Below are 16528 nucleotides of genomic sequence, written 5' to 3' on the forward strand. Positions count from 1 at the left end.
TTACATTCAGTGTCCACAGTAAGCACATGTATAGAAACAGCGCATTTGTGGTGGCTTTAGGTTGGTAGAATTGGATATAGGGAAGAGATAGGAAAAGGATGTTAAATTTATTTTATTTAATACATTTGAGAAACAGCAAAGAATGACCCATGAGAGAATCAGATGGAATTCCTGTCTTAAGCATGGATGTTGCAAGTGCTTGGAGTGAACTGGCAAGATGAAAGATCTCTCTCTTGCTTGCTCATTCTAATAGCTAATTTTGTTTAAAAACAAACTTTAAAAATAACCCAGTCCAGATCTCTGACATGGCTCAGAAACTTCCACCTATTTGAGGGAACTGGAACCGAGTCAGGAGTAGAGCTGGCACTCAAACCCAGGAGTTGTGGAATGTGAGGTCCCTCAGTATCTTACAACTTGGCCGGATGCCTACCCCAATTTTCTTTTTGGGTTGGTAAAAATATTATTGACAGTGATGACATTTACACATAATTGAAAAACCATTGTGTAAATACTATTGGTCAATAAATTATAAGATATATACATTATGTTCATATCTCAATTTAATTTTAAAAAAGTTATATAATTCCTATTTTGGAAAGAATATATTTAATTAGTTCAAATTTTAAGTAATACTTTTTTTTTAATTGTACTCCAAACTCAAATCCACATAAAATATGACTTCCCTTCTCTAGGCTATGCTGAATCTTCATAAGTAGATACAGATATAAATGCATAAGAAATTAATAGCATAGTAGCAACTGGATTGATTGATTGATTGATTGATTCAGGATGGGCCTATTTGGAAAGGTGACATTAATTTTATCTGTATGTATTTTTAAGTAATATATTTATAAAATAAATTAATATAAAACCAAACATGGTCAAGCATAACAAGTGATGACTAAGAATTTTATTAGTGATGATTGGGGCTGGTGCTGTGGCTCACTTGGTTAATCCTCCGCATCCCATATGGGCGCTGGGTTCTAGTCCCGGTTGCTTCTCTTCCAGTCCAGCTCTTTGCTGTAGCCCGGGAAGGCAGTGGAGGATGGTCCAAGTGCTTAGGTCCCTGCACCCGCATGGAAGACCAGGAGAAAGCACTTGGCTCTTGGCTTCGGATCGGCGCAGTGCTGGCTGTAGTGGCCATTTGGGGAGTGAATCAACGGAAGGAAACCTTTCTCTCTGTCTCTCTTTCTCTCTCTCACTGTCTAACTCTACCTGTCAAATAAAAAAAAATTTATTAGTGATGAATTAGAAAAAATTTACCTCAGGTCTTAATGCATCTGGGATTCTAATTTGGTCAGTTCTGCTCTCTGGTTATCACTACAATTATGCTTGTTATAAGGACTGTTGATTCTTGTGATGTAAAATCTTAGAACTCAAAATTATGAGCTCCAGTCATTGCATAGAGGGTATAGCTAAGAGAGAGAGGAGCTGAGCACATAAAGTCAGCCAACTATCATGAGTATGGTATTCTCTCACATCTCCTATCCTAATACGAGCAGCTCCTGCTGGCTGAGGTGTGTGACCACCAGTATAGGAGCAACCATTTCTTTTCTTTTCTTTTCTTTTTTAACTTTTATTTAATGAATATAAATTTCCAAAGTACAGCTTATGGATTACAATGGCTCCCTCCCCCCATAACTTCCCTCCCACCCGCAACCCTCCCCTTTCCTGAGGAGCAACCATTTCTAAGAAAGGACGTAAGGACCAGTTATCCCCTAGATAGTTCCTCCATCCCTGCAAGTTTATTTTCTATTTCAAGGAATATGACTGAGACCTACGTATTCATAATTGTGCTCTGAGATGGAGGCATATAAGCTTGGAAGTTTGAGACTGAGGTTCCTTGGTTTGCAGGATAAAATCCCTAATAAAGGGCAATGGTGAGATCAGAAAACACACAGGAATTTGAGCAGGGAAAATTGCATTTTTGGCATAGAGAAAACTTGAGTTGCATGCCAAGGGTGAGTAAGCCATCAAACCGCTACTGAAGCCTACATCAACACTGACCACAAGAGCCTTGCCCATCCCCATATGAAGAGGAGCAAAAATAGTAGTAGGAGTTCCATGAAACCCTTGTGTTGATCTCCTTGCCTGATTTGTGACAAAAATCAGCAAATGAAGGGGAAAGTGGTGGTCCCACTCTCAAAACAATAAGTATTTGTTAGATAATTGGATGAGTAGTGAATGGGTAGATAGATGGTAGATGGATTGCGGGAGTTCCTAGGTAAGAAAGTACCAGACTTTGGAAGATTTACATTTATACAATGAATTTAAAATAAGCCCACTTTAAGTCCTGCTGTTTTATTCAGGTGTATGCACTAGAATACTTTCCCAGCTGTGGAGTAAGGGCCATGGATGGCTCAGCCATTATTTCAGTAAATGAGAGCAACCAACCATGTTATTAAAGGGTTAGACATTAGTTGCATAAGAACATTAGTTTCTTGTTTGAGGATCTTAGATAGAGTCATTGTGATATTCCCCATTTTTTAAGCAAGTATCTGGCCAGTGCCGTGGCTCAACAGGCTAATCCTCTGCCTTGCGGCGCCGGCACACCGGGTTCTAGTCCCGGTCGGGGTGCTGGATTCTGTCCCGGTTGCCCTTCTTCCAGGCCAGCTCTCTGCTGTGGCCCGGGAGTGCAGTGGAAGATGGCCAAGTGCTTGGGCCCTGCATCCCATGGGAGACCAGGATAAGCACCTGGCTCCTGGCTTTGGATCAGTGTGGTGCGCCGGCTGCAGCGCACCAGCCGCTTAGGCCATTGGAGGGTTAACCAATGGCAAAGGAAGACTTTTCTCTCTGCCTCTCTTTCACTGTCCATCCACTCTGCCTGTCAAAAAAAAAAAAAAAAAAAAAGGCAAGTATCTGTAATGAGTAGATACGTGTCCTATAAATACAATATAATTATCAGAACTAAAAATAGAAGTAAAGGTAGTGACGCTCATCATCAAGCACTCTGCCCATGTTCAAATTTCTCCTTTGCTAGTACATTTCTTTCAAATGTGAGTCTGACAAGCCAGGAATTAAATATCAGAACTCCATATGGCTGGCACATGGATGGAGACCAATTCTGATGCGTCACAGCTGGTCTCCAGATAGCAGGGCCAAATATGTGGGAAAGATGCAAATCCTTCTTCTTCCTTATGATGGATGCATTCAGATCCTTGGGTAGCCTCACCCTCCATCTTCTCCAGCACAGATCCATGGGAAGAGCTTTTTCTGTTTCTCTCTGAGCATGGGACATTCAGCTCACTCCTGCTTCCTCAGAAATTCCAGGCCCTGCAGCTGCCCTGATGCTGCTCCGCAGGCTCTGAATGGACTCTGCATCCCAGAAGGCTGCAAGAAGGCCTGCAGAGTGGGACACGTATTCCCCATTTTTGGCAGCAGAAACAGCCATGGCTCTCATATGGGCAGTGTGAATCCCAGACATGAGCCTATATGGGAGGCCACCCTGGCACTGGATCCTCAGATCTGGGAACAGGGCTTGGGGACCATAGGCTGTGCTTGCACTGATTACCTTTTTTAAAACATTTTTCTTATTTATATAAGATGGACATATTTCATGTATACAGATTTAGGAGCATAGTGATGCTTCCCACCTCACCTTCCCTCCTGCCCATGCTCCCACCCTCTCACTTCCTTCCTTTCTCATTCTTTCTTTTAATTTTTATAATGACATACTTTTAGTTTATCTTATTATCATAAGATTAACTCTCCATTAAGTAAAGAATTCAACAAAAAGAAAAAAAAAACACTTGTAGATAGGTGCTCTGCCTAAGGCCGGTGTGTACACTCAGATGTGTAGAAGCTGGTCAATCTAAAATGGCTTTTATGGGACATATTATAGCCATACCATATTTCAAGTTCCCTGTGTTTTTTCCATCTTCCCACCTGTTTTGCCTACCAGTAGATTTTCATTTTAGTAGCTATATTTTTCAGATAAATAAATTAAATAATTCAGTTTCTTTTTTCTCCTGATAAGCCCTATCTAAAGCTTTATTTATTTATTTGAAATGCAGTTACAGAGAGGTAGAGGCAGAGAGGAAGGTCTTCCATCTGTTGGTTCGCTCCCCAAATGGACGCAACTGCCAGAACTGGGCCAATCTGAAGCCAGGTGCCAGGAATTTCTAATAGGTCTCCCACATGGGTGCAGGGGCCCAGGGACTTGGGTCATCTTCTGCTGTTTTCCTAGGCCATAGCAGAGAGCTGGATCAGAAGTGAAGCAGCTGGAACTCAAACCAGTGTCCATACGGTATGCCAGCACTGCAGGCGGCAGCTTTAACCTCTATGCCATAGCATTGGCTTCTATCTATAATTCTTTTTTTTTTTAAGATTTATTTATTATATTTGGAAGAGTTACACACAGAGAGATAGAGAGGCAGAGAGGCAGAGAGAGAGAGAGAGAGAGAGAGAGAGAGAGAGGTCTTCCATTCTCTGGTTCACTCCCTAATTGGCCGCAATGGCTGGAGCTGTACTAATCTGAAGCCAAGAGCCAGGAGCTTCCTCTGGGTCTTGCCATGCAGGTGCAGGGACCCAAGGATTTGGGCCATCTTCTACTTTCCCAGGCCATGGCAGGAAGCTGGATTGGAAGAAGAGCAGCCGGGTTTTGAACTGGTGCCCATATGGGATGCTGGCGCTTCAGGCAGTGGCTTTACCCACCATGCCACAGCGCTGGCCCCAATTGCTGGCTGCAATTCTTTATACTATTTCTGTATTATCCTTTAACTATTAGAAGATACTTACAAGCAGTTTGGCCATCCTGTCTGCTACTTGGAGCATCTGAGATCACTTGCATTTCCTTTTTGTGATTGCTTCCCCTGAATAGGACTCAGATTTTCTTTTCTTCACGTGTGTAGTGATTCTGAATTTTGTCCTGGGTGTTTTAGATCACATGCTGCAGGAACAGTGGATACTTTTCTATTCCTCACAATAATTTCTGTTTTATAAGGGAGTTAATTTGGCTGAATTTTCAGATTCCAAATTTTATTCATTTACTTGATCATTAAATGACTTTATTTAATTTTAAAGATCTACTTATTTGAAAGCAGAGTTTCAGAGCAATAAGGAGAAACAGAAAAAGAGATCTTCATCCTGTTGGTGCATTCTCCAATGACCACAATGACAAAGGTCAGGCCGGGAGTCAGACCCCTTGGGGTCTCATGTGAGTGTCAGGGACCCAAGAACTTGGATCATCTTCTGCTGCCTTCTCCAGTGCATTAGTAGGCAACTGGTTTGGAAGTATTGTAGCTCATATAGGATGCCAGGGTCACATGGACGATTGCACCACAATGCCAGCCCCACATTATTTATTTCAGCTTCCAGGGGCTGCCTCAGAAGTTTTCCACTATACATGTTTAGTGTAGAAGTCAGCTAATAATTTTGATGAGGTATGTGTGCATATTTAGGCAGTTAAGTTTTTTGACTTTCTTTCTTGCAGAACTTAGTCTTTCCTCGTGTTTTTAAAGATTCATTTATTTATGTATTTGAAATGCAGAGTAACAGATAGAAAGAGTGTAGGGGCAGGGAAGACGTCTTCCATCCCGTGGTTCACTCCTCAAATAGGTGGAGCAGGCTAAAGACAGGAGCCAAGAATTTCATTTGGATCTCCCATACAGGTGGCAGGGGCCCAAGTACTTAGGCAATCTCCTGCCTTCCCAAGCACATTTACTACATAAGGCCTTGTACAGACTGCAAAGGAAAGTAGACTTTGTCCTGCAGTTGCAGGTGGTGAGCAATGGAGCCAGTAAAAGGAGGAAGGCTTTAAACAGGAGGAAGGGAGGTGAAAGTGATAAGATTCATGTCTCAGAATAGTCCCTCTGGCTGCTGGGGATTGGAGGGTAGATAAGGAAGACGGAGCTGCACTGGGGAGGTGAGCTAGGGCTGTTGCACAAAAGGCTGGAAATATGAGCAAGACCTGACTCCCGGTTCTACAGGTATGCAGGAACCTTACACTGGATCGGAAGTCTCTCCCTCTGTCTCTCTTTAAAGATATATGTATTTATTTGAAAGGCACAATAACAGAAGAGAGAGCTTCCTTTCACTGGTTCATTCCTCAAATGGCTGTGGGCCAGTGACCCAGCAGGTGGGCACTCTAGCAAGAAATTGGATTGGAAGCCAACCAGTCAGGACCCAAACTGGCACTTTTAAATGGGATACCAGCATTGCTAGTAAAAGCTTAATCTGTTGTAGTACAATGTTTGCCTTTGCCCCAAATGTTCTGAAATAATACCCCAAGTCTTTAAATCTGCACTTTTTACCTCCTTGATCTGTACATAAACAGGAGAGTTTCCTCTGATAAAATTCCTCAAATGATTGACTTTCTCCTTTACAGGTTTTTTCAGTCCAGATTCTGCTTTTTATTATTTTATTTTATTTACTTGAAAGGCAGAGTTACAGAGGGCCAGAGGCAAAGAGATAGAGAAAGAGAGAGGTCTTCTGTCCACTGGTTCACTCTCCAAATGGCCACAACCACCACAGCTGGGCCAATCTGAAGCCAGGACCTTCTTCCTGGTCTCCCACGCAGATGCAGAGGCTCAAGGACTTGGGCTATCTTATACTGCTTTCCCTGGCCATAGCAGAGAGCTGCATCAGAAGTGGAGCAGCCAGAACTTGAACCTAGCACCCACATGGGATGCCAGCACTGCAAGTGGTGGCTTTACCCAGTATGCCACAACACAGGCCCCCACCTTTTATTTTGATAGCTCTTCAGTTTTTCAAATAGCTGTGTAGTAAATTTTGTTTGAATTTCATTTTTTTTCCTTTCAAAGGTCCATCTTGTCAAATATCCTGTAATCACCAGACACTTTTCAGTTGTTGATAGTTTAAATCTGTCTCTTGTCTTCTACACATAATCTCACTTGTCTTTATTCATACATGCATTACCTATACCCTGCAGTATTACTTTAGGTGGTCTTACATCTTTCTTTTGTATGCAAGTTGCATTTCTTGCATAATAATCCATACAAAGAAATAGAGAAATAGGTCTACACGTCAGATTTTGCTGATTTCCTCTTTATAAATGGCCTGAGTGATCCTTTGTTGGCCTGTTTGTTGTAGCATTTTAAAAAGATTGTGGCATATAGAAGTCATCTTTTTAAAAAAAAAAAAAGATTTTATTTATTTAAGAGAGAGTTGCAGACACGGGGAGAAATAGGAAATTCTTCCATTTGCTGGTTCATTCCCCAGGTGGCTGCAGTGGCTGGTACTGGGCTGATTCGGAGCCAGGAACCAGGAGCTTCTTCCAGGCCTCCCATGTGGGTATAGGGGCCCAAGGACTTGGGCCTCCTTCTCTGCTTTCTAAGGCCATAGCAGAGAGCTGCGTCAGAAGAGGAGCATCCAGGACATGAACTGGCACCTATATGGGATGCTGGCACTGCAGGTGGAGCCTCAGCCCACGGAGCCAGCCCCAGAAGTCATCTTTTGAAAAAAAAATTTGTGGGGGCCAGCACTGTCCTGTAGAAGGCTAAGTCTCTGCCTGCAATGTGGACATCTCACATGGGTACTGGTTTGAGTCTTGGGTGCTCCACTTATCCAGCTCCCTACTAATGCACTTGGGAAAGCAGCAGAAGATGGTTCAGTTGCTTAGGCCATTGCACCCAAATGGGAATCCAGGAAGAAGCTCCTTGCTCCTGGCTTTGTCCTGGCCCAGCCCTGGCCAATGTCTCCATTCAGGAAGAGAACCAGTGGATTGAAGATTGATCTCTCCTGTCTTTCATTCTCTCCTTCTTTGATCTTTCCCTTTCAAATAAATAAAGCTTTTAAGAAAACTTATGTATTTGAAGAGTTGAAGAGAGAAGGAGGGAGAGAGAGAGAGAGAGAGACAGAGAGCGAGCTTCCATCTACTGGTTCACTCCCCAAGTGGCTTTAATGGCAAGGGCTATGGGCCAGGCCAAAACCAGGAGCTAGGAACTCCATCCATGTCTCTCACATGGGTGGCAGGGGCCCAAGCAATTGGGCCATTCTCCATTGCCTTCCCAGGTGCAGTAGAAAGGAGCTGGATCAAAAGTGGAGCAACCAGGACTTGAACAAGTGCCCATACAGGATGCCAGTATCACAGGCTGTGGCTTAAGCAAGCCCCTGTGCCACAGTGTCAGCCCCAAGTAGTCATCTCTTACTTGAAACACATATTATACCTCTTTATGTATCATATTATATGATAATTGTATATTACTCTACTTCCAATTATCTGTGCCCAGCTTTTATATCATGATTGTCATAGATTTTACTCCAATGTATTATAAGCCCTTAAATATATTTGTTTCTGTCTTCAAATGGTCAATGACTTTTTAAAACTCATTTGAAAATAAAAAGAAAATATATCTGTACTCCCATGTTACTATTTCCAACCTCCATTCATATTTTCCCAGATTTCTGCTTTTTTTGTTGATTTATTGTGTTTTTTTTTAAATGGTATGCCTTTTTATAATTATTATCATGTGATGTTTTTATTTGTTTTATTGGCTGTGTGAATTGTGGGAATCAGAAAAGTCACACTCTCACATTCCTAAAGTGACACTCAGGTGCAGTGATTCCTCAGAGGAATGAAGGAATTCAGAAGCATGTTCACATTCACATCCCCATTTGTTACTGTAAAAGCATCCACTGAAATGAGCCAAGAAATGATCGGGTTGTAGGTCTACAGTGTGGTGGCAGGAACACAAGTGCTTGAGCACTGCTACTGCCTTCTCAAGACCTGCACTAGCAGGAAGTTACAGTTAGTCCTCAGAGCCAATGGCATCCTAATGCCTATTTTAAGTTCCCCTCTCCTTATGGTGACTTTTATATGTTATATTTAGATCCTTTTGATTTTTTGACTCACCCTAATAGAAGAAAATAACAGGAGGTTCTTGGGTTTTGTAGGTATGAGTTACATAAAGATCGTAATCATTTATATTATGTTTCTCTTTGAAATGACTAACAGCACTAACAGAATAATCATGCTCATGCAGCATCCTTATTTGCCATTGTTTCCCCTCCATGATGCTGTTTTTGGGGCTAAGATGTGTTCTGTTTATTATGTTTAGGTTAGGTACATTCTCTAAATCCTAACTTGTCCTGCTCTCCACTTTCATACATATCTTCCTTCAGGAATTGATAAATAAATAAATTATAACCAAAAGGGGTCCAAGAACAAAGCCTCTTTGTAAGTCAGGATGCAAAGAAGGCTTAACATAAGAACACAGAAAAGGCTGTTTCTAGACTCACCAAGAGAACTGGGAAATTCTGGATGGCAAGGCCATATGGGAACCTGTGGATTCATATTGAAGCGTTCAGATTTGAATGGGATGGTTTGAAATTAGTATTCTTCCTTCTTTTTCAAAATTACTGTGAAACACCCATGAGATAAGAATTGTATAGAAGTCCCAGTTTTCTGTGAAAGCAGGAGGCAACTGAAGCTTCAAAATAGAAATCAGTGAGTTATCAAGCAGGAGTGTGTGTTCTAGGAATTGAGAGAACACCAGGGATGCTGATCTCACAATCAGCTGGAAACCCCTTTTCAACAAAGGTGAACCCTATTGGGTGGCAGAACCAAATCCCTAAAACCCATATGGAGAGGGTTCCCAAGGTGGTAGGTTGGGATGTTCCTATACCTGTTACAGTTCTGAAATTGTGAAGATGTCAGGTTTCCTTAGGCATATTAAAGGAACTGTCAACATTTACTGTGTGGAGGAAGAGATTTTTCATTTGAAAAACCCCACAGTCAACTTTGGCCTGGGAGGACTGAAAATGATACAGCCATGGTTGCAAATCCTGTTGCTAAGCTATGCACCTGTTCAGAGGACAGACACATGTCTCTCTCCCACACCTGGAAGCAATTGGTCTAAGACAAATATGCAATATTTAATGCTGAAAAATTAACAAAGGAGAAGAAAACACACTATTTTGTGAGGAAAAACTACTGGAGAAAAGAACAGAAAAAGCATATGGTTGCTAAAAAGCTGTCAACTTAATACACCAGCATTTGATAGGCACTGGGAGATTATTTAATGGATTAAATATTTCTCCACTTTTAAAAATGTTTATTTATTATGCTCATCTATAGGAAAAGCAGAAGGACATTGATAGACCTGAGAGACAGATCCTCTGTTTGCTGCTTCTCTCAAATGCCTCCAACAGCCAAAACTAGACCAGGCCAATGCTAGGTGCCTAAAGTCCCAGGAAGGTCTGCCACATGGGTGTCATGGATTCAAGTACTTGAGCCACCATCTCCTGCCTCCCCTGCTGTGCAGTAGCTAAAAGCTGCATTGGAAGGAGTGTAGACAAGAATCACAGCACTGTGATACAGAATGTGAACATACCAAGTGGTGACTTAACCTGCTCCACTACACCCATTCTACCATTTTTTCTTTTTCTTTTTAAAGATTTATTTTATTTATTTGAAAGACAGAGTTACAGAGAGAAATAGAGCCAGAGAGAGAGAAAGTTCTTCCATCTTGTGGTTCACTCCCCAAATGGCCACAAAAGCTAGAGCCTAGCTGATCCAAAGCCAGGAGCTTCTTCTTGGTTGCCCACGTGGGTGCAGGGACTTGGGCCATCTTCTACTGCTTTCCCAGGCCATAGCAGAGAGCTGGATAGGAAGTGGAGCATCTCAGTCTCGAACCAGTGCTCATATGGGATGCTGGCCCTGCAGGCTGGGGCTTTAATCCACTGCACCACAGCACCAGCCCCTAGTTCACCATTTTTTCCAAGAAAAAGAGCATGGTGATGCAGCAGGTTTAGCCACATGTGATGCCCATATTCTATATTGAGTGCTAGTCTGAATTCTAGGTGCTCTACTTCTTCACCAGTTCCCTGCTCAGTTTAAACAATCAACAAAGCAATAGTCATAATTTTTAGCATTTGTTTCAGTATCTGTGACGTAAATAGTTTTCCTCTGTCCTATTTCAGGCTACCGATTTTTTATAAATGAACATGGCACTGGGAAGAGATGCTCAGTTGTGCACCATTATTTACTGTTTACACCATGCTAATACAATAGGCATAATCTCAAGATAGATAGCAGTAAAATAAATAGTAAGTGATGATTTTTAAATATTTATTTGTTTATCTGAAAGGCAGAGTTATATATAGAGAGGGAAAGACACAGAGTTAATCTTCCATCTGCTGGTGCACTTGCCAAATGGTTGAAACACCTGTGTCTGATTCAGGTTGAAGCCAGCAGCCGGGAAGTCCTCCCACATCTCCCATGTGCTCAGCAGGTACCAAAGTACGTAGACCACCTTTCACTGCTTTCCTAGGTTCATTAACAGGGAGCTGGATCAGAAGCAAAGCAGCCAGAACTTGAACAGTGCTCATATTAGATGCCAGTATTTCAGGCAGAAGCTTAACCCTGTATACTGGAATGCCAGCCCTGGAAGTGATGATTTATAGTTTGTTTTTTTTTTAAGTTTATATAAACTTTGATTTTAAATAAGAGCTATGCTTAACAACTGACTAGTAAAGTTCAAAATACTTGAGGAATCAGCTGTCAAAATGAATATTAAGCGGCCGGTACTGTGGCACAGTGGGTTAATGCCCTGGCCTGAAGCGACGACGGCATCCCATATGGATGCCGGTTCGAGGTGTGGCTGCCCCACTTCAGATCCAGCTCTCTACTATGGCCTGGGAAAGCAGTAGAAGATGGCCCAAATCCTTGGGCTCCTGCACCCACGTGGGAGACCCGGAAGAAGCTCCTGGCTCCTGCCTTCGGATCCGCCCAGCTCCGGCCATTGTGGCCATCTGGGGAGTAAGCCATCAGATGGAAAACCTCTCTCTCTCTGCCTCTGCTCTCTCTGTGTAACTCTGACTTTCAAATAAATAAATAAATCTTAAAAAATATTAATTTATTATAGAAAAAACACTAAGTACTTCTCTACTCTTATGCCTTACTAATTTTTTAGGCATTTTCTATGCATTCTGATGGTACAGTCACCTAAAAACACTATATTTAATTTAATTACCGGATTTGTTGTTAAAATGGTCTCCTTCCCTTACTCAGGTAATCATTATATTGGGATCTATTTTATTAAAAGTATTATAATGTTTTTTCTTGATAATATAACTAAGACATTTTTACTATATTTACTATAGGAAATTTGAAAATATTAGAAGATGTAAATATTAGAAAATTAATTGCCAACAATTAATTTTATCATATCTGTAATAATAATTCTGTTAGTACCTTATAATTTTATATTTTAGACTTAATTATAGAAAATGAAATAACAATTTTTTAAACTTATTTAAGGTATGTGAATTTTATCTATACAGATTTAGCAACATAGTGATTCTTTCCACCTTGATCTCTGAAAATTTCTTTCTGTTTTAAAGATGTATTTGTTTTAGAGATGTATTTATTTATTTGAAGGACAGTGCTGCAGAGAGAGAGAGGCGACATCTTCCATCTGCTGGTTTTCTCCCCATATGGCTGCAATGGCCAGGACTGGGCCAGAACAAAATCAGGAGCCAGGAGATTCATCCGGATCTCCCACATGGGTGCATGGTCCCAAGTACTTGGGCCACCTTTTACTGTCTTCCCAGGTTCATTAGCAGGTTTGGAAGCCAAGCAGACAGGATTCAAACTGGTTCCCAAATGAGATGCTGGCATTGCAGGCAGCAGCTTAACCTGCTACACCACAAAGCTGGCCCCAATAATTTATTTCCTAACCTAAAACTATATATCTATATATCTATATCTATATCTAGATAGGCTGAGGCCTACACTGTTATCTGTTTCTGCATATTTCTTTCCAACAGAGCACAGGTTAATCTGCAGCAGCAATATGGCTATCTACAGTGTCAAAATAACTTACTCTAAACAAGTTATGACAATCACATTCTGCTGTCCTGGGCTTCTTTATGACTAGGGAATGTTTAAATGAGCCAAATTAGATCAGTAAATGAAATGGACAGAAATGTTTTTTTCATGGTGAGCTTTTGTTTTCCTGATAGATGAATAAAATGAAAATAAGTATGATTTCCGCATCTTCCTAAGTAATCATATATTTATGGAGTTACTGCCTTAAAAAGTATCATAACAGGGCTGGCACTGTGGCACAGCCAGTTAAGCCACTGTCTGCAGTGCCGATATTCCATATGTGTACCAGTTCCAGTTTCAGATGCTCCACTTCCAATCCAGCTGCCTGCTAATGTGCCTGGGAAAGCAGTGGAGTATGGCCCAAGTCCTTGGACTTCTACATCCAAATGGGAGACCTGGAAGTTCCAGGCTCCTGGCTTCAACCTGGCCCAGTCCCAGCAGTTACAGCCATTTGGGGAGTGAACCACTGGGTGAAATCTCTTTCTCTCTCTATGCTTGGGCTTCCAAATAAATAAATATTAAAAAAAAAAGATATCACCACAGTTCTGTTCTTTCAGTTTTTTGTGTTTGCCCTGTTCTGCAGATTAAACTTATACCAAGATTTGTGTACTGTAACTCTGTGTTACAGCCTTGGAACTTTCTCAATACAAAGAGTATAAGGCTTTGCATTCTTTATTTTTTTTTAAAGAAATCAAGAACTACTACTTGATTTTAGAATATTTTTTAAAATTATGATAATTAAAGCAGAATGAATTTAAAATAAAAAATGATAAAAATAGGCCAGTGGAACAGAATGAAATCCCTAGAAGTAAACAAACACATCTACAGGAAACTGATCTTTGACAAAAGTGCTCAGAAATGCATTAAAGAAAGAGATATCTTTTCAATCAATGGTGATGGCAAGATTGGATTTCCCCAAGCAGAAGAATGAAAATAAACCTTATAGTTATACTCAAAATAAAGGCCTGCATGTTGCACTGGGAACTGTGAAACTGCTAGAAGAAATCATAGGAGAAATCCTTCAGGTATAGATGAGAGCAAAGATTTTTAGTTAGGCTGCAAAAGCACAGGAAACAAAAGTAAAACCAGACAAGTAGTATTTCTTGGAAACCTTTGAGTGAAGAAATATCCAATAGAATGGGAACAATCTAAGTGTCTATGAAGTGATGCATGGATAAAGAAAATGTGGTTTATATATACACAGAATGGAATACCTGTCAGTCAAAAAAAATGATGAAATTCTGCCATTCGTGACAACATGGATGGTCATAAGGTTAAGTTGAATAAGCAAGGCATAGAAATACAGCCACAGCATGATCTCATTCATACGTGCAATCCAAAAGAGTTTATTTAAAAGTTGAGAGTAGAGTGATGATTTCCAGAGGAGAGGAGGATAGGACTAGAGAGGGGAGCATGGGTGAGGTTTGATTAGTGGGAATGGATAGTAAGTTATAGTAACATAGGATAAAGAAGTTCTGCTGTTCCATTGCAGAGTTCAGTGAATACAGATAATATAACGTGCATTTTTCTAAAAGTAAAACAAACGGGGCCGGACTTTTGTTTAGCGGCTCACTTGGCTAATCCTCTGCCTGCTGCGCCGGCACCCCCGGTTCAGTCCCAGTTGGGGTGCTGGATTCTGTTCTGGTTGCTCCTCTTCCAGTCCAGCTCTCTGCTGTGGCCCAGGAAGGCAGTGGAGGATGGCCTAGGTCCTTGGGCCCTGCACCCACATGGGAGACCGGGAAGAAGCACCTGGCTCCTGGCTTCAGATCTGCACAGCGCGCCGGCCATAGTGGCCATTAGGGGATGAACCAATGGAAGGAAGACCTTTCAAAAAAAAAAAAAAAAAGGTAAAACAAACATAATTTTGAATGTTTTCATGATTAAAAATTCTAAATGTTTGATATAAATACGTTTATCCTGATTTGAATGTTATAGGAGGTGTGAGTATATTGAAACACCATATGACACTCCATAAATACTTGCAATTTTTAGAAGTATATTTTTATTTTCATCTACTTGAAAGAGAGAGAAAGAGAAAGAGGGAAAAAGAAAGAGAAAGGTCTTACATCTGCTGGTTCATTTCCCAAATGCCTTCCACATCCAGGGTTATGACAAGCTGAAGCCAGCATGCAGGATCTCATTGGGATCCTGAGTCATCATCTGCTGTCCCGAGGATGCGTTAGCAGCAAGCTAGATCTGTGGAGCAAAACCAGGACTCAAACTGACACTCTGATATGGCGAGCTGACATTTTTTATGTATCAATTAAAAGTACAGGCTTTGTCCTACCAGCAATAACCATATTGCTTTGTATTTTATTGCCTGGGTCGTGGGCTAATCACTGAAATATTCCCATAGTTTTGGGGTGAAAAACCATTGAGAAAAAGGACTATTATTGAATGGGAATAATAGTGTATGAAGTAAGAACTAGACCTGGCAGAGACACTGGAGTAGAAAAATGCCAAAGTAGGGTTATTCTCCATGGGCAGAGTTATGGGCTGAATGGTGTTCTCCCCAATATGTATGTAAAACTCTAAGCCCCTGTATCTCATAATGTAAGTCACATTGGAGATAGGTTCTTTGAAAAGATGATTAATGTAAAATGGTCATTTTATTTTGTTTTGAATGGTATCCTTACAAGACACAGAGACTGATGAAAAACCTGTGAATGAGACAGAAAGAGAAAACAGCCAGCCACCAAACAAGAATGAAGACTCTCAAGAAATCAACCCTACTGACATCTTGATCTTGCACTTGTATTCTCCAAAATTGTGAGAAAATCAATTTCTGTTGTTGAAATTACCCAGGCTGTGGTACTTCACTGGGGCAGTTTTAACAAACTAACATAGCCGAGCATCTTCAGAGCAGGAGACAGCATGCACAACCATGACAAAATTATTTTCCTTTAGTTTCTGTGAAATGAGAAGTAGGTAGCCATGGCTCAGAGGAGCTCTCTGCTAGAAGTTGTTCACCACGATATGTCCTCCCAGTCTCTGCTCCAAGGTACTGACACTGAAAAGATGGATTGACATTGAAGGACTTTTCTGAAATGAATTGTTAGGATGAATTTTGACAGCTCAATCCACTTAAATTTGCTCCCGTAATGCAGCTTAGGAAGAGGAGATTATTTTTGGTTCATTTTTCTTTGTTAATTCTCAAAAGATTGAGCTAAGCATTTTGAAAAACAAGTAAAATGGCCAGGTTTACAGCCAAAGCAAAACATCCAGTGACTTAGAATGAATGAAGAGATCTTTTTTTCCTTAAAATTCATGGTGAGGTGTGACACAAATGTTTCTTCAAAATGCTGGATATTATCTTTCATGACAATTTTCATTGCAAATGTTTTAATTAAAATTAAAAAATTTCCTTTTTTAATGTATTATAATAGTCTGTTTTTCATCAGCCTTTCGAATATCTTCTTGTCTATGTAATACTGATCCTACTGAAAAGCTCATTTCTACTCACAGTAATCATAATATATTTAATTTCATAAAAATCAAACAAGTTTTTAGTTTTGTCTTTCAAATTACCATTGCATGTGTTTTTCTTTAATATCCTAATGTGAACCAGTTCTGTCACTGTGAACTCATGGCCATCTTGGTTGAGTGCTCATTATGAGGTAATGACTCCATCAAACTTCTGTAAGCTGTGCTGACAGCCATCATACCCACATGTTTCAGAGACATCTCAGACCTGCATTAAAGTAACTCTTTCCAGGTAATGTTTTTTCTTTTTTATAT

At 40.7% G+C, this 16528-nt stretch overlaps 1 long non-coding RNA gene across 4 annotated transcripts in view; it reads left to right on the top strand.

Moving 5' to 3' along the window:
• LOC103346015 (uncharacterized) overlaps positions 1-16289 on the top strand; it is a 43362-nt gene extending 27073 nt beyond the window's left edge. For 3 of the 4 annotated variants that reach the window (XR_011386104.1, XR_011386105.1, XR_011386107.1), the window contains one exon: positions 15430-16289. This is a non-coding gene — a long non-coding RNA (uncharacterized lncRNA). The remainder of the gene's footprint in view (positions 1-15429) is intronic. The other variant, XR_011386106.1, reaches the window with a different exon arrangement.
• The last annotated feature ends 239 nt before the right edge of the window (positions 16290-16528 follow it).

The sequence above is a fragment of the Oryctolagus cuniculus genome, unplaced genomic scaffold, assembly GCF_964237555.1.
Source record: "Oryctolagus cuniculus unplaced genomic scaffold, mOryCun1.1 SCAFFOLD_69, whole genome shotgun sequence".
Lineage (NCBI taxonomy): Eukaryota > Metazoa > Chordata > Mammalia > Lagomorpha > Leporidae > Oryctolagus > Oryctolagus cuniculus.